Source organism: Diceros bicornis, unplaced genomic scaffold, assembly GCF_020826845.1.
Source record: "Diceros bicornis minor isolate mBicDic1 unplaced genomic scaffold, mDicBic1.mat.cur scaffold_95_ctg1, whole genome shotgun sequence".
Lineage (NCBI taxonomy): Eukaryota > Metazoa > Chordata > Mammalia > Perissodactyla > Rhinocerotidae > Diceros > Diceros bicornis.
In genome coordinates, this window is record NW_026691844.1 from 1,456,859 (window position 1) to 1,474,697 (window position 17,839).

Here is a 17,839-nt window from a genome sequence, read left to right on the forward strand (position 1 = left end):
GACTAGGGGTGGAAATCCTCTTGTGGGCCTATTGAAATCAAACAAAAACAAGCCAGTGGGCATTAACTGACAGTTTTACGGGGGCAAAGCATCGCAGCTGGTGCTGGATGGGGAGAAGGTGCAAGAGTGCAGAAGCCCTACCCGTGGGAGCTTACAGCTTCGGACGTGGGGAATGGGAGGAGGGCAATGCACACCACTTTATGCAGCCCAAGCTCACCAAGTAGCAAAAGCAAAAAAATAATAATCTTTAAAGAGACACCCAGGGGCCAGCCCCGTGGCACAGCAGTTAAGCACATGTGCTCCACTGCTAGCGGCCCGGGTTTGGATTCCCGGCGCGCCGAGGCACTGCTTGTCAGGCCATGCTGTGGCGGTGTCCCATATAAAGTAGAGGAAGATGGGCACAGTTGTTAGCCCAGGGCCAGTCTTCCTCAGCAAAAAAAGAGGAGGATTGGCAGATGTTAGCTCAGGGCTGATCTTCCTCACAAAAAATTAAATAAATAAATAAAGAGACATCCAGGAGCCGAAGGGCTGGAAATCAAGAGAACGTCAAGTGTTGTTTAGGAATTGCAGCTGCAGGAGGAGAAAACCGAATGGGGTTGGAGTGGGGCCAGGGAGAAAATGAGGAGGAAGAGGAGAAATGGGCTTCCCCTGGATCTCTTCAGCATTAGTGTGCACAACCCTTATTCCTCCCTCTGTGTCTTCAGGAGGAAACAACCTAGAGGCCCCTAGAAAGCAGGGAGAACATACCCCACCAGCAAAGCTTAGCTCCAGTCTGAGACCCCCTTTCTGGCTGTCCCTCTCCTCACTGGGCCCTCCTTCTTCCCCAAATATCCAGCATGTCCAGTCTCTCACCTTTCCCCACCAGAAATAGACTCTGAAATCCATTTACAGTGTTTCCACTCACAAGGGTACTTGTTTGATAAGGGTCAGAGCCTTTAAACCTCAGAGTGAGGTTGGAAGAGGGGTAACTTCAGGCAGCATGTGGGAAGGAGGGCAAGAAGGGCATTCAGCCCCTCTGAAGTCACTTCAGGAAATTGCCAGACTGTCTCCTTCTGATTAAAGGCTTTCAAGGCCGTGTCCTTGTGTGTTGGGAGAAAGGGACCATGGGGCATTTGTCTCCTATCCAAGAAGATGCTGTTGACAGGTCTGAGAGAGATTCCAGTTTTAAGTTGTATTATCAGCGGTGGGGTTTTTAGATTTTTATTCATTTGATGGTTGGTTGGTTGGTTGGTCTTGTGGCTGACACCTGGGGACTCAAGCCACTTCTTCAGAGCATGTGAGATGCCATCAGGGTGAGTGTTGCGTCAGGGTCTGTGGCCAGGAAGTCCCTAACAGGGTCATGGTTTGGGGGCTGGAGGACTGAGAATGCACCCAGCCCTGACACACGGCACAGCTGCTGAGGACTCTGTGTCCAGCGAAGCGCTGAGCTTGAGAGGAACCCCCACTCCACCACCTCCTAGCTGTGTGTTCAGGGCAAGTCACTTAGCCTCCCTGGCCTCAGTTTCCTTGTCTGTAATTTGGATCTATTTGTAATAATAATATTAATACTTCTGGTATAGGTAAGCACCTGGTAGATAGTAAGCGCTCAGTTCATGTTAGTTTTTATTGCTGTGGGTATGTGCACACGTATGTGTGTGCCTGTGTTTACAACCTCCTCGCCCTGCACCTTAGTGATGGAAATCACACAAGTGTATCACAACAGAGCACTGCAGTCCCGTTAGTAATTCCACGGTCTGGAACACACTGACTGCCCCCCAGGAGGGGGCACCATCCCCCGGCCCAGGGAAGTTGGAGCATGTGCTCCTCCTGTGAGGCACCCCCAACCCCAGCCATGAGGCCTAACGCCCCCTCGCTGCCTTCTGGGAGGACCTGAGTACCACCTAACACAAGTCTTGACTGATTCCTGAGAATCTAGCCGATCCAAATGGATCCATGTGAGCCCTGTTTGTTTTGGAAGGCGTTAGCTGGTGCTGATATAGCCCTGATGGCTGTGCCCTCCTGGGCTCCATGTGAGAGTCCAGAAAAAAGACTGGGACACAAAAGAGAAGGGGACAGGGAGACGGAGAGAAAATGCAAAGCCACGTGCACCCCTGCTCCGGAGTCCTTTGTTGCCGGTTTCCAGGCCTGTCACAGACACATTCCTACCATCAACCAAAAGAGCAAGAGGCTGGACTGTTGGACCAGAGCCTGGACTCCGACCCAAGGCTTCTGTTATGCTGGCTATTGGGTAAACAGTGATTCCAATAGCTTCCAGCCATCAAAATGGCCAAGCCTCCCCAGAGGAGACTCCTGCCTCCTCCCCTAAAGGGGCTCTTCCTGAAAAACGAATGGAGCCACCCAACTTGTCCCTTTGCCTACAAGAGGGCAGGGCCCCCAGACACTGGCCACTTGCCTCGCAGGCCCTTGCCCCTCCCTCCGGCTGTATTTCCACCAGCCCAGGGCCTTCCAGCTCACAGTCACTCAGGGACCCCACCCCCGCCGCTTAACTAACTCTCACACCTCCTCTGACCACTCTTCTCCTGCATGACCCAGCAGCTTTTAAAGTCCTTTGTCCACTCCCTGCTGGTAGTATTGCTGATGGCATCTTGGGGGCTCTGCAGCCACAGGACCTCAGGAACATGCGCCATGTGGCAGGTCTGCAGGAGAAGGAAAATCAAGCAAAGGGGTGGGGGGCAGAAGGAGGGAGAGGGGAGACTGAGGTACTGGAGAGTAGAATGGGGGGCTCTCCGATGGGGTGAAAGGAGAGGGGTGCAGTCTCTGAAAGAAGACAGAGAGCAGATGTCTGGAAGGTGGAGGACGAGGGAGGAGGTGCTGGCTTTTATTATAAAGAGCACCCAGCCAGCCCGAGGGAGGCTTAACAGCCTTCTGAGTGGGCAGTGTTTTCTTCCACTGTTCCAGCAAAGAGACTGAGGTTTAGCCAGTTAAAAAATCTGCCTAATGTGGCACATCTAAACAGAGGAGAAATGTGGAGAGGATTCCGTACCTCCCACAATGTGTCAGCCACCCCCACGCCCTGGCTGTCAGCCTGCCGGACATGACCACAGGGCCCAGGGGGCATCAGGGGTGCGAGTGGACACCCCGCCTGTGCTGGGGCTGGGTCTCCTGGACCACAGATCGGGGGGCATGGCTAGAGGGACCACCCCATCCCTGTGGCCTCTAAGATGCTGTAGATGGAGTGGCAGTTACCAGCTGACCTTCTAGAGACTCCACCTGAGGTCCCAGGACTGGAGGAAGGCGTCCCAGATGTGGCTGGAGTTGACAGGCAGCTTCCAGGCACGCATACCACTTCCGAAAGATCAGAGCTCTGTGTTTGTTCTTCTGTTTTGTGGACCTGATGTTCCAGGCCAAAGGGAAATGGGAGCAAGGTGGGGCAGGGAGAATGAAAATGCATCTGAGAGTCCTTGTAGATTTCCCTTTGTTTGGGGAAAGCCACTGAATCTTAGCTGAGCCCACACACAATGTGTGGCTTTATTCTTGGCTCTAAACAATACAAAGCTCAGAGCCGCCTCCTTTGGGACCCTTTAGCCTTGTCCCTTCACAGCTGCGTGAGTCCTGCAAGGCCAGCGACGCCGGTAGCAGTGCTGCCTGGTAAAATCAGAAGGAGTTCCCACATCTGACTGTGGCTTAAAAGAAGCCAGTCACTGGGCCTGGTAAGAATTAAATAAGAAATAATTGAGGCATCAACAGACCTCAGGCCTGACGGGCTGAGTGCCAGCTCTCCAGCGTCACTCCACCGTCTCTTTGTCCTTCTCGAGGTGGCCCCACTGCTGAGGAGATGGTGGATTTCCCAGTCTCCCTGGACTCGTCCCAGTGAGCATCTCTGCCCAGCAGCCTCTTCTTCCTCACCAACCTCCTCCTTCTCCTCCAGCCTGGGGAGCTGAACTCAGGTAGGTGTCTGATCTGTAGCCCAGCCAGCCAGGACGAGAGCACATCTGCTTCTGCCCAGCCCTCCTGCCAGCTGCTCCCAGGCTAAAATCTTGTAGCCTTGTACCACACCACACCAGTGGCTAAAATACAAGATCTCCATTCCAGTTGTTAAAGAGCCACTGGCCCTGAGCACCATCCAGCCCCAGAGTATTCTTCTACCATCTCTCCAGCCACCTGGCACCCCTTACACACTGTCCACGACCCTACAGCTCACAGGCATGGCAGGGGTGTAGCAAGAGGGTACAAAGAAACTCTTGCTGGTCTGTGCTTGGGCTGAACCAGTTGGTAAATATTTTTAACTCCACTCCTGCATATAAGCCATAGCTTTCAAAGGGCAGGAAGGACCTCGGGACTACCATCTCTCATGAAAGAAGCAGCCAACACAGAGTATCAACTAATTATGCAAATGCAATTCCCTAATTCCCTGAGCTGGGAACCAGGAATACCAAGGTGACTGGGCACAGCCCAGCTCCTCAAGCAGCTTGTGGTCAAGAGAGGGAGACGGACGTGATATCAACAGCTGGCTGTCCAGCTGTGTGACCAGGGCTGCAAGAGAAACTTATCCAAGGATTTGGGAGCACAGCTAAGAGAGCAATTTGTTTTTTCCAGAAAGCCAAGAAGAGTCAGGGAGAGGAGGTAGTGTTTGAGCAGAGCCTTCCAGGAAGCACATTTCCAGCAAGATGACAGATGGGGGGGAAACTGAGGCAGGGTGTGCCCAAGGAGAGGGCCGGGCATCAGGTGTGGGGGACAGACAGCTGGAGAGAAGCCGGAGAGGGAAGCTGGTAGGAAGGGTGATGGGCTATGCCCAGTGGGCAGCAAGGGGTCCCAAATGGCGTGAACACAGAAATGCACCTCCACGATCTGTGGGATCCATGAAGGGAGAACTTGGGGATGGGGTTTTAGCTGAACTTCAAAGGAAGGAAATGAAGTGCACAGAAGCCAGAGAAAAGAGCGAGGGCATGCCGGGTGGCAGGGAACATCACGTGCAAAGGAGCTGCTGCAGGAATGGCAACACTCATGGAAACTGCAGAAAACAGACTAGCTTGGGGGAGTAGCGGGGCCACATGGAGACACCATCGAAGACGACGACCAAATGAAAGATCCTCATAAACAGAACTCCCCAAGGCAGGATTTAGCCTTTAGATAGGAAAACCCCTGAGGCAGGGAGCCCACAGATTATTTCTGATACCCTTTGTTATCACAGAAGCTGTACTTATGCATTATACAAAAATTAGGAAATCAGACAAAGGAAAAATAAGAAAACATCTATTCCCATTATGCAGAAGTTACCACCATCAACAATTTGGTATATCTCCTTTCAGATCTTTTTCTCTGCACATTTATGCAAATATGTATTTTTTTAGTCAAATAAGAGAATAGTAACATTTTTTTGACATTTGGTTTTTTTGGTCAAAGATTCCATTTCATCGAATGCCCTGGCCACTTTTATATAATTGTCCCCAAAGTAGCATTTGCAGCTGGTTGGGTCAAACCAATAACCAGTCCAATACCACACATTGTATCTGTTTGTAAAGTGCCTTGTGTATTTCTTAATCTGGCACATTCACATTTTCCATGACAATTACTTGTTCAAGAAACCGAACCAGTCGTCCTGTAGTGTGTCTCATCTTCCTCATTTGAAGGGTTTGCTGTCAATTCCTGAGCTGCAAAGGGGCGTGATAAAAACATGTTTGAGGAGGGCTGATTTTGTCCGTTGTTCTGGCTTCTCGTCCTAGAGGCGCTCGATGAGGAGGTCAAGGTGGTAGGCCCCGAGGAATCCATCCTGGCGCTTGTCGGGGAGGAGGTGGAGTTCTCGTGCCACCTGTCGCCGTACCTGGACGCCCAGCACATGGAGATCCGCTGGTTCCGGAGCGGCCCCTCCGACGTGGTGCACCTGTACCAGGACGGGCAGGAGCTCCACGGTCGGCAGATGGCGCAGTTCCAGAACAGGACCCAACTCGTCACGGACGAGATCGCCGATGGCAGCGTGATCCTGCAGCTCCGCGGCGTCGTCCCCGCAGACCAGGGCCCATATGGGTGCCAGTTCTTCTCCAGCGACTTCTCTGGGGTAGCGGTCTGGGAGCGGAGGTAGCAGGTGCGTGACCCGGGCAAGCCCCAGCAGGGAAGAGGGAGGAGGGGTCCATTTGGATAGAACTGCTTTGCTCAGGAGTAGAGAGTCACAGTGAAAAGGAAAAATATCTCTAATTAAAAAAAAAAAGATTAAAAAGAAAGATTCATTAGAAAACGAACAAAAGAATTGTTCATAAAAAAGATACACAAATGGCCCCTAAACACATGAAAAGATGATCACTTTTACTCATAATGAAGGAAAGGCAAATCAAAGCTGAGACGCAGTTATTTTACTTATCAGATTGGCAAAAATTCAACAGCTGGACCACACATTTTGGTGGAGCTGTTGGGAAGTAGGCCCTCTGCTCTGAAGACATGGACAGAGTTCAAAGATCAGACGCTCTGGTGCCGGGGAGTTTGGCAATAGCTAACAGGACTGTCTGTGCATCCACCCTCTGGACAGCAGTCCCACCTCTAGGAGTTTCCGCTGAACATACACCTCCCACACCTCCAATGTGAAAGAGGAGGATGTATAAGTTTCACTTTGTAGCCTTATTTGTAATTGTTAAACAGTGAAAATGACTGAAATGTCCAGGCACAGGCGCTGAGTATGGTCCATCACACAATGGAGTGAGTCATGCTGTGCAGCTGGAAAAATGAGGAGGGGCTCCATGAACCAGTGTGGAGTGATTTCTAAGATGTTGTTAAGACAAAAAAGCAAATTGCAAAAGAGGTTCTCTAGCATGTACACTTTTGTGTAAGGATGATGGAGAAACATTGCACAAAAGAAACACAGGAAGGATAAACTAAAAACGAACGAAACTGCTGCCTTAAGAAGGGGGGTGCATTGGGATGAAAAGATGGAGAACGGTCTGGGGCTGTCTTGATATACATTTTTTACAGTGGTGATGTTTAAACCATATTAATGTTTTGCAAATTCAAAATAGAAGGCTAACTCCACAAGGATGGGGAGATAAAGGAATGCATATGACACAAGCCCTTGAGCTCTGGTGGGATCTAAGAGACAGAAAACAAGCTATTGAAATTTGGGGTGAGGCTATTCTTCATTCTAAGGGACTGTCCCATGCATAATATGACTAAATGCCAGTAGTCCTTCCCTGCCAAATGGCCCCCCTCATATTTCCAAATGCCCCTCAAGGGTAGTACTGTCCCCATGTCCCACACAGCACAACTGATTTAGACTGTTATTATAGTCCACGAGTGGGGGCTGTGAGCCCACATGTGTGTTAAGAGCAGTCACAGTTTGTGATGCCTTACGGTGACTGCAAATGCTGAGTAGTGGCATGAACTTCACGTACAAGTTCTGGGAAGGAGCCTGATCTTTCCCACTCCTCCTGCCTCTCCCAGGGCTGGGCTCAGACCCTCATATCTCCCTTGAGGGCTTCAAGGAGGGAGGCATTCAGCTGAGGTGCAGCTCCAGTGGCTGGTACCCCAAGCCCAAGGCTCAATGGAGAGACCATCAGGGACAGTGCCTGCCTCCAGAGACGGAAGCCATCATCCAGGACGCCCAGGGCATGTTAAATCTTGAGGATAAACCTAACCTATGAGCCATTTTTCACATTGGTCCAAATCAATAGTTACATTATCATAAGAAAGAAACCTCACCCTTATAAGCGATAACTTGACCTCAGGGAAGAGGACTTGACAACACCATGTGTTACACATAGTTCATCTGAAATTCACCTAGTAATTGGAGTGGCCATCTGTGTTAGCTAATTGTTTTTATCCAAAGGAAAAATAAAACACCTTACATCTCTATGACAAGCACAGTAGTTACAACTTGGAACCTGGCTAGGAAGTAAAACTTATGGCATGGAGCTAGGGACACTTTCTCCTGGGATGTTTACATTCCAAAGAAATGGCTCTGAGCTCCTTAAAAAAAAAAAAAAAAAAAAAAAATTCTAGCTTGTGCTGGCCAGAGGCTAATTCAGCTTTCAAAAGGATTTACATACAATCTCAAAGGGGTAGAGAAAGGATTTACAAGTTTTTTAAAGGAAATACTCTAAGAAAAGGGAAAGGGGGAGTATCTTTCCCTTTTTGCACCAGAGAAAATCCGTTTTTTTCCTTCTTAGATTTGTGTTTATCCTGTAGAAAGGGTGTGAGTCACACAGATATCTGCAAGGAGGTCATTCAGGTAGAGGGAATGGCAAGTGCAAAGGTCCTGGGATGGGAATGTGGGTGGCTATTGGAGGAGCAGGGAGGAGGCAGGAGAGGCTGGACAGAGGGACAATGTTGAGATTTCAGGTCAGGGTGGCATCTGACCCTGAGCCCTAGCTCTTAACTCTTAGATCAGTGCTTTGCAAACCATTTGTGGTGAAAGACCAATCCATTGTGGCCCAATACTTCTGTACAATACAATAAAAATGCATTGCTAGAAAAATAAAATTAAAAACAAAAGAATATGTTGTGCTAAGTGAAATAAGACACAAAAGGACAAATACTGTATAATTCCACTTATATGAGGCACCTAGAACAGTCAATTCATAGAGACAGAAAGAAGAGAAGTTACCAGGGGCTGGGGGAGGAAGGAATGGGGAGTTACAGTCTAATGGGGACAGAGTTTCAGTTTCGGAAAATGAAAAAAGTTCTGATGGTGATGGATGCATAATGTGAATGTACTTAATGCCACTGAACTGTAAGCTTAAAAATGGTTAAGATGGTAGTTTTTATGTTATGTATATTTTACCACACTAAAAAAGGAAAATATATTTTTTAAAAAGACCACTGAGATAAAAGCACCAATTTTTTATAATTGTCTTCAATAGACACAAAATTATTATCTTAAAATGCCACAAGAATTTCTAAAGGGTTACTCTCCATTTTTGCACCTGTCTCTTTACTGTGTAGCCACTGTGGATCTGCCCTGAGCCACATCCTGCCTCTGGGCTGATCCTCCCCAGGGAGCCTGGAGAGGACAGAGGGGCTTTGCTATCAGTTCTTCCAACGGTGTGAAGAAAAGTAGAAGCCAGGTATTTGCAAGGAGCAGGCGGATGACTTGTGGATTCCATGGTGAGGGTAGAGAGCAATAATTCACTGGGCTCCAGATATCAACAACACGCCTCGGATTCTCCTGATCTTCAGGTGCAGGGCGAGAGTAGAAGCGGAGGAGGCCAGGGCGCTGGTCGCAGGGGCGTCAAGCCAGGGGAGTGGGCGGCCGCTCAGCCCCTGTCCTTGCACGTCCTGCAGTTGGCAGCACTTCCCCCTTTCCGCCGAGCAGCTTCAAGTTCGCCGCTCTTCCTCGGGATCCACCCCTCGAGAGCAGGTCCCAGTCCCACTTTACAGATGGCTTCCGTGGGGCCAAGGGGGTTGAATGCGCCAACAGGTCCCTCGGAAGGTTTTCCGGCACGCAGGGGCCGGAACAGTGTCGTCACTTAGTGTCTTCGTGGCGCCTAAATCGGGACAACTCCCTGTGGGGTGTTTTCCAGACGTGTTTTCACCCGGAACCTCCCCCTGGAAGAGAGCTTTCCTCGGGACTCTGGCGGCGCTGCCGCTCCTCCCGGCTCTGCCCAGGGCGCTGGCGCTGCACCTCTCTCGCCAGCAGCGGAGGGCCCGAGCCACCAGGCGGCCCTGCCGGGAGGGGCGGTGGGGGCGCCGTCCCCCCGCGGGCGGGGCTGAGGCGGGAGGGGACAGGCGGGAGCGCGCACTCACGTCCTCTCCCCTTTCTTCCTCCTGGCAGAAAAGCTGAAGGAGCAGGCGGAGAAGGACAAAGGTAACCAAGGGAGAGGCGCGCTCTTCGCTCCCAGCCCTGACAGCAGAAGGGAGGGCGGTGGGTCCAGAAGGCCGGTACTGCAGACCCTCGGGCAGGGCAGATAGGGGGCGGCCGAGGGGTGCTCTTCCGCTTCCTCAGCCTCGGGGCCCGCCCCTCCCTCGCGTCCACCCCAGCCTGCTCCCCAGAACGCCGGGGCCCGAGGCCGTGCACTTTGGGGAAACGAGGCTTCGGTGTTCATCGTCGAGATTTCCCTCTTTTCTTCATTTCTTCTCCAGGGAAACTCACAGCGGAACTGGGTAAGCTCTGGGTGCCGCGCACACGGTGCTGGCCTGCGGGCTAGTGGGGTAACCCTGCTTGCGCACAGTGGAAGAAATAGTTCAATGAGTTTAGGCTCCCTTTGAAGAGCGATGGATGGCAGCGACCCATCCCTCTGTGCCTCCCACCTCTCCCCTCCCAGCCTGGAGCACAGCTGCCAAGGAGGTCTGGCCTGAGACCCTGTGGACAGACCCTGCCAGCCCCTCCCCTGCAAACTATACGCTTCAGTTACAATTACACGCCTACTCCCTCCTGTTCATCGTCCTGGAATGTCCTTCTCTTGAATACAAGTGCCACTGGCAAGGAACGCCTTTAATTTGCACCAAAGTGGAGTGAATTATCAGATTCATTTTTCTACCTACAGGGACTTAGCACCTTGAAACCATGGTGCGTGTGTGTGTGTGTGTGTGTGTGTGTGTGTGTGTACAGAGGAGGGGAGAGTGAATCCAAAGGAAGGGGAATGGAGAAGGCCGCTATGGGTAGGGGGAAGACCTAAAGAACCACCTTGCCGGCTCCAGTAAAACTCCAGACAAAATTGTGAGGTTGGAGAAGTTTGTCTTGCAGCCTACCCAGTCCTGAAGGGGAAAAAGGAAACCCAAAAAAACCAACTATAATAAGTCATTAACACTGTAGTTGGAATTAGTGTATGGTGTTGCCTTTCCCAGGAGCATTTAGTTTTAAAAGAGGACCTGGGGGGCCGGCCGGTGGTGTAGTGGTTAAGCTTGGCCTGCTTTGCTTTGGTGGCCTAGGTTGGCAGGGTTCGAGGGTTCAGTTCCCAGTGTGGACCTACACCACTGGTCAGCCATGCTGTGGCAGCAACCCACATACAAAAAAGAGGAAGACTGGCACAGATGTTAGCTCAGGGCCAATCTTCCTCAGGAAAAAAAAAAAAAGACCTAGCATGAAAAAATCAAAGGAATGCGTTTCTAATGGCAAAATATCAGTCTTGGTATCTGGCCAGGGGAAATAATTGTGTGTGATGTCCTCCCAGTCCTTTAAATAATGTACCCAGGAAGCCGCGCTGAGGCTCCTGCAGGACCTCCTCCCCAGGAAAGCATGTGATTTCAGGGCAAAAGAGCAGTAGCCCCTTCAGCCATGAGCCCTGGGAAGAGGCTCCTGAGTACCAAGAGTGTTGTCCCTTCTGGGCCTGTGCAGATCTCTGCTTTAGAGCAAGGAGTAGGATGAGGCGTAAGAATCCCGCAGATGGGCTTCTTTTTTTAGGGTGATGCAGAGACAAGGATGGGGTTGGGGTGAGTAGTGGTTCCCAGTGGCCTTACTGCCTTGGGAAGGCGTCTCCATTCATCCCCAGGCTGATGTTTTCCCTGCGTTTTGCTTACAGGGAAGCTTCAGACAGAACTTGGTAAGCGACCGTTCTTAGAACTATTTCTTCTTTAGCATCTGGGTATCCATGTGTGTTCTTCTCATCTCCCAACTAGGTATGATGCCCAGGCTGGAAACCTGCTGGCTGTATGGGTGGCAGGAGAAAGGGGAGAGGGGCAGGGGTGGGTGCAAAATGCATCATGTGAGCAGGGAAGCTGCAGGGACCTGGTGTTCTAATTCCATTTTCCCTTGGCTGCTTCAGACTGGAGAAGAGCTGAAGGCCAGGCCGGTGAGTGAAGCTCATGTCCCTCCCACTGTCCACTTTACATCTCAGCATCCCAGTCATTGCTATGATTAACCAAACATGCTTCATTCTGGTTTATTCCACAGCCACATGGCATATATTAATCTATGTCACTTGGTAGAGGTTATATCTGAGTTTTACTTCTGCATTTACTTTGATATTGTCCTGAGGTGTAAGCATACTGTAAATCGTTGGTGCCAATCCTGGTTGCACATCAGAGTCATCTAGATTCCTGGTGCCCACTCTCAAAGACTCTGACTCATGGGTCTGGAGTGGGCATGTTACCCTGTATGTAACTATTTCTCCCTGTACCTTCCTCCTTTCCCCCCATACAGCATACAGTCTAATGTGTATCTTTATTTTGTATATACAGTCATGCACCACATAATGACGTTTCGGTGGTCAACGATGGACCGCGTATAGGATGGTGGTCCCTTAAGATTAGTACCAGACAGCCTAGGTGTGTAGTAGGCTGTACCATCTAGGTTTGTGTACAAGCTATGATGTTCACACAATGATGAAATCATCTAATGACGCATTTCTCAGAACGTATCCCCATGGTTAAGTGATGCATGACTGTATTCTTGTAAAACGTGAATTGCTGTTTTGTGCACATACATTTTAGTTTCTGTAAATAACATTTATAGTCTCATGCTGTTCCTTGCTTTTCTCACTCATCACTGTGTTTTACCTTCCTCCACATGTACATCTGATCTGTTTTTCCTTCCTGCTGCAGAGCACCCATTTTAGCCAGCCACTCTCCTGGAGACTCAAGCCTGCCTCTCACTCCACACCACCACAAACAACGCTGAATGAGTAGCCTCAACTGTGTAGTCTTCTGGCTGTGTGTGGAGATTTCTCTGGGATGTATGCCCAGGAGGGGAGTTGGTGGCCCATGGGGGATGTGTCACAAGTGGGGTAGAGGGACCCTCTGAAGGCAGCACCATTATCCTGCCATTGGCAGTGCCTTGAGGCTCCACATGCCCACATGCCACATGAGCCTGCTTTCTAAGTTAGCCAGTCAATGAGGATGAGTGATTTCTCGTTGTGCTTTTAGTCTGCACTCCTCTGAACACTAAGAAGTCTGGACCTCTCTTTACATGCTAGTTTTGGGGCTTCGTTTTCTGAAAATTGCCAGTTTGTGGCCTTTGCCCTTTTTTCCTATGGGATGCTGTCTCTTTCTTATTGATTCACATGAGTTCTTTTATATATATATATATATATATATATATATATAGGATATTAATCCCTCATTGATATTAAACATTGTGAATTCCTTCTTCTATTCTGTTATCTGCTATTTGCTTTGTCTGTGTTGCCCCTTATTGAAAAGAAATCATTAATTTCGATAAAATCTAATTCATCAAATTTGTACCCTGTGTTTTTGATGTTTTGTTGAAGAGGAGCTTCCTCACTCTTAGGTCACAAAGATATTCTCTTACACTTTCTTTTATTCACTTTATGTGTGTTATGTGTAGGTCTTTAATCCATCTGAAATTCACCATTTTATTTGGTGTTAGGTGAGACTCCAGTGATTTTTCTCCATATGGTGAGTCAGTTTTCCCAAAGCCAGCTGCTCTGCCATCTGTGATCCCCCCACTGATGTGGGGTCACCTTCAGTGCATACTCGGTTCCCATGTCGAGAAGAGTCTGTCCATTGGGCACCTAGCACTGCATTGTTTGTATTGGTGTGGTTTTTATAGTACCTGCAAGTACAAGTTGTCCTCCATTTCCGCTTTCTTTTTAAGGTTAATGGACCTCCTTAAAATAGAACTTTTAGGATAAATTTATGAAGTTCCTAAAAAAAATCTAAATGTAGTTTTACATGGAATTGCTTTGAATTTATAGATAAAGTTAGGGAGAATCAGTATCTTTATAGAATTGAGTTATTCTGTGCAAGGGCTATATGTTTTTAAAGTCTACTGGTTATTCTGATGCAAAAGCAGGGTTGGAAGGCCTTGCTGTAAATTTATGGAGCTCTGAAAAGATCTTCTATTGCTTTTGCTACATGTTGCTTAACAACAGGGATACATTCTGAGAAATGCCTCATTAGGTGATTTTGTCATTGTGTGAACATCGTAGAGTATATTTACACAAATCTAGATGGTATAGCCTACTACACACCTAAGCCATATGGTACTAATCTTTTGGGACCACCGTCATATATGCGGTTTCTCATTGACCAAAACATTGTGTGGTGCATGACTATATTTTACAACTTGGTGATCTCTCTATTGTAACACAGAACAAGATAAATTTTTTTATTTATTTATTTTTCCCCCAAAGCCCCAGTAGATAGTTGTATGTCATAGCTGCACATCCTTCTAGTTGCTGTATGTGGGACGCGGCCTCAGCATGACCGGAGAAGCAGTGCATCGGTGCGCGCCCGGGATCCGAACCCCCGCCGCCAGCAGCCGAGCGCGCGCACTTAACCGCTAAGCCACGGGGCCGGCCCCAACACAGAACAAGATAAAATGAAACAGAAATTCACTTAGAATGGCTCACGTTAGGAAGGAGGCAAGACAAGATATCTAAAGGACATCTTAAGACTGGAGCCATGCTCAGCTGAGTCTCCTGGGGACTGAACTGGTCAGAGCTGAGGCTTCATTTCTGTCCTTCAGGGCATCCCAGCCGCATGTATTGGTTCTCTTTGCCCACATGCTGTGTTCTCCTGCTTTGCCCAGCACAACTTCAGCCTGTGTGCAGCCTTGGTATAACCCAGCACTGAAATGCGCCCCCTACCCAATCCCAAATACCCGGGAAAATTCCATGGTGGGCCCAGACCCGCCTGGATCCAAACCAACTGTCATGGTGAGAATGGGGTTATTCAGTTTGCAGGCACCCCTCATGCATCTTGAGCCTCCTCGAGGTTCCAGAGTTCCTGACTCAGATCTCTGACCTGCTTTTTCTTCTCTGTTTGGTTTCAGAGTGGAGAGCAGCCCAACAATCTGCAGGTAACTGAAGCCAAGGAACTGTGACTTAGACAGAAGGGAGGTGGAAAGATCTGAGATTAGAGGGCCTGTCCAGAGCCAAGTATGGGGCCTGCACACACAGACACACAACATGACACATATTTCTGCGTGTGCACACATTTACACATACACGCATTGCTCGCGTGCATGTGATTGCACTCACAGGCTCCCACAGGCACGCATATTGCTTTCTGGGTTTTAGTACACTAGGTTTGTTTCCATCTGGTCGGAAGGCTGCTACCAGGGCCTGTTTGCAGGAAAGAATACAGAGTTTGTGAGGAACCTCTCATCTGACTGAAGGATCCCTGGGGTTCCCATCCATCAGATGGGTGTGTTTTGGGGGATGGGGTGTTGGACTACCTGGCACTGGACTAGATAACCTCAGCAGTCTCTTTCAGTTTTAAAATCCTAATATTGCCATAAAACCGAGGCCCAGAGCTCACGTGGTGATCTCCAGGTCACACAGGGTGGTGGCACCAGCCAGGACTAGAACCAGCCCTGAGCTCCTCCTTGACCAGAACTTGGGGAAGTGAGCCCGCCTCTATCCCCACGAATCTACCTTGTTTGCTATCTCTGCTCTCCATGGCACCTAGTATGGAATTGAAGAACCTTCCTGTCTGGGCAGGAAATAGGATTCCTCTTAACACTTTCAAATGCTGGGCAGTGACTTGCAGGCCAGTTCAGCCCCAGGGGGTGTTTGGGGTAGGGGTGCATGTGAGGATTCCACGGATTGCTCTACCAGGAGAATCAGAGGTTTGCTTGTCAGGGGAGGGGACAGGTGGGGCCCAGAACCGTCCTCTGTGGGCACTAACCCCACGCCTCTGCGCAGTGGACGTGACCCTGGATCCGGCCTCGGCGCATCCCAGCCTGGAGGTCTCTGAGGATGGCAAGAGCGTGTCCTCCCGCGCGGCGGCCCCGGGCCTGGCCGCTGAGCCGGGCGGTCTGCAGCGGCTCTCGGAGCAGACGTGCGCGCTAAGCCGTGAGCGCTGCTCTGCCGGCCGCCGCTACTGGGAGGTGCACGTGGGCCGGCGCGGCCGCTGCTTCCTGGGCGCGCGTCTGGCCGCGGGGCCGCGCGCGGGGCCGGCGCGCCTGAGTCCGGCCAGCGGCTACTGGTGATGGGGCTGTGGAACCGCTGCGAGTACTTTGTCCTGGACCCCACCGCGTGGCGCTCACCCTGCGCGTGCCGCCCCGGCGCGCGGGTGTCTTCCTGGACTGCGAGGCGGGGCGGCTCTCCTCCTTCAGTGTGTCCGACAGCTCCCACATCTCACTTTCACAGACAGCTTCTCGGGCTCGCTCTGCGCATATTTCAGGCCCAGAGGCCACGATGGCGGTGAACACCCGGATCCCCTCACCATCTGCCCGTTGCCGGTTAGAGGGATACGTGTCCCCGAAGAGGACGACAGTGGCACGTGGTTACAGCCTTATGAGCCCTCAGACCCCGCCCTGGGGCTGTGGTGACGCGCTCTCGCGGCCGCAGGGCTGGGTCCTGGGCAGCTTCCTCGACGCCCGGCCAGCGCTTGGCTCTCCCGCTTTGTCTAGAGTGACCTAGTGCACCACCCGAGTGTCCCGCCAAAATGACAGCAAAAGCTAAAGACTTCAGCGCAGCAGGGGGGCAGAGGCGCCTGTGTGCATGTCGACGTGTGTGTGTGTGTATGACCTTCTTTAAGAAAAAGAGGCAGTTCCAAGGCTTGTTTGTGTGTATGGTAGGAATGAACAATAGAGGAAAAATAGATTGATGTTGCCAGGACCCGGGGTGTTCCTGTGGAAGATGGAGAAGGAAACTGGGATGGGGGGAAAAGGGAGAAACCTGATTGGATTGGATTAGAGGTATCAGTTAATTTGTATATTTTTTGTATATATTTTCTAGCTCTACAAACATCTAGAAGCAATGTCACTTCTTAAGCAGTGAGTTCATCTAGGGCTCAGATCCTAGTCTTAAATGTCAGTCCCCACTAAAATGAACTTGGAGAAAGCTGATCCCGGGGCTGGGGCAGAGAAAGCACGGTGTGCATCTGGAGCATCTGGTGCCAGAAAGCACAGATGTGCTCATAACTGATGGGGTCTAGCAAGAGGACAGAGAGGCTGGGCTGAAGAGGCTCCGACTCATCAATTGTGGGGCAATCTGAACATTAAAGTAAAGAATGACAAGAATTGCTCAACAAGCAAATAAGAAAATTCACCAGGCGTGCTGAGAGTCAAGTTTCTCTGTCAGAGAAAGGAAATTACAAAAAATACAGACGGGAAAGGAGAGAATGAAAGAATAACTCTGTGACCTTGTCGTTTTTACTTTGTATAGATAGATGGAACACACACATGATAGATAGCTAGATGATTGATAGATAGGTAGATAGATGGTGCATGATAGATAAATAGATAGGGAGTTGGATATGTGTGCATACAGATGATTCCTAGCTCTAGCTGCTTTGAGAGCTTAGAAACAATACCCCTGTACCAATGAGCACTCCTAGCGCCCAGAACTTGGTTTTTAGTATTATTTTCCACTGAAAGGAACCAAGGCTCCTTACAGAAATGAAGGACTCCAGGGCTGGGTCAGAGAAAAGATGGGTGTGATATTCTCATTTATAATAAGAAATATATATTTAATCTTCAACCTAAGTTCTGGAACAGAGCTCCCAAAACCCTTGGAATTTCCTATGTGGTAAGGGTGTCTTTTCATATTCATAACAAGCCCCTTTCAACCACACCCGAGTTTAAATTATGCCATAACTTCTGAAAAGTCCCTAAGGATGGGGCTGGTTGCCAGGGGAAGCAACTATGTGATTAGAGGGTTGTAATTTAGCCCCACTCCCCTCCCCTGGAGGGGTGAGGGGCTGGAGATGGAGTTCAATCTCTGATGGCCAATGATTTAATCAATCATGCCTATGTAATAAGACCTCCGTAAAACCCAAAAGGAGTGGGTTAGAGGAGATTCCAGGTTGGTGACCACTTGGAGATGCAGGGAGAGTGGCATTTGGAGAGAGTAGGGAAGCTCTGCACCCCATCCCACATGCCTAGCCCTATGCATCTCTTCCATCTGGCTGTTCCTGAGTTATATCCTTTTATAATAAACCAGTACTCTAGTAAGTAAACTGTTTCTATGAGTTCTGTGAGCTGCTCTAGCAAATTAATTGAACCCAAGGAGTGGATTGTGGAAACCTCTGATTTATCATGCATTGGTCAAAAGCACAGGTAACAACCTGG

General features: G+C 49.8%; 1 pseudogene; it reads left to right on the plus strand.

Moving 5' to 3' along the window:
- Positions 1–16,283, plus strand: part of LOC131403918 (butyrophilin-like protein 9) — a 48,696-nt pseudogene extending 32,413 nt beyond the window's left edge.
- The last annotated feature ends 1,556 nt before the right edge of the window (positions 16,284–17,839 follow it).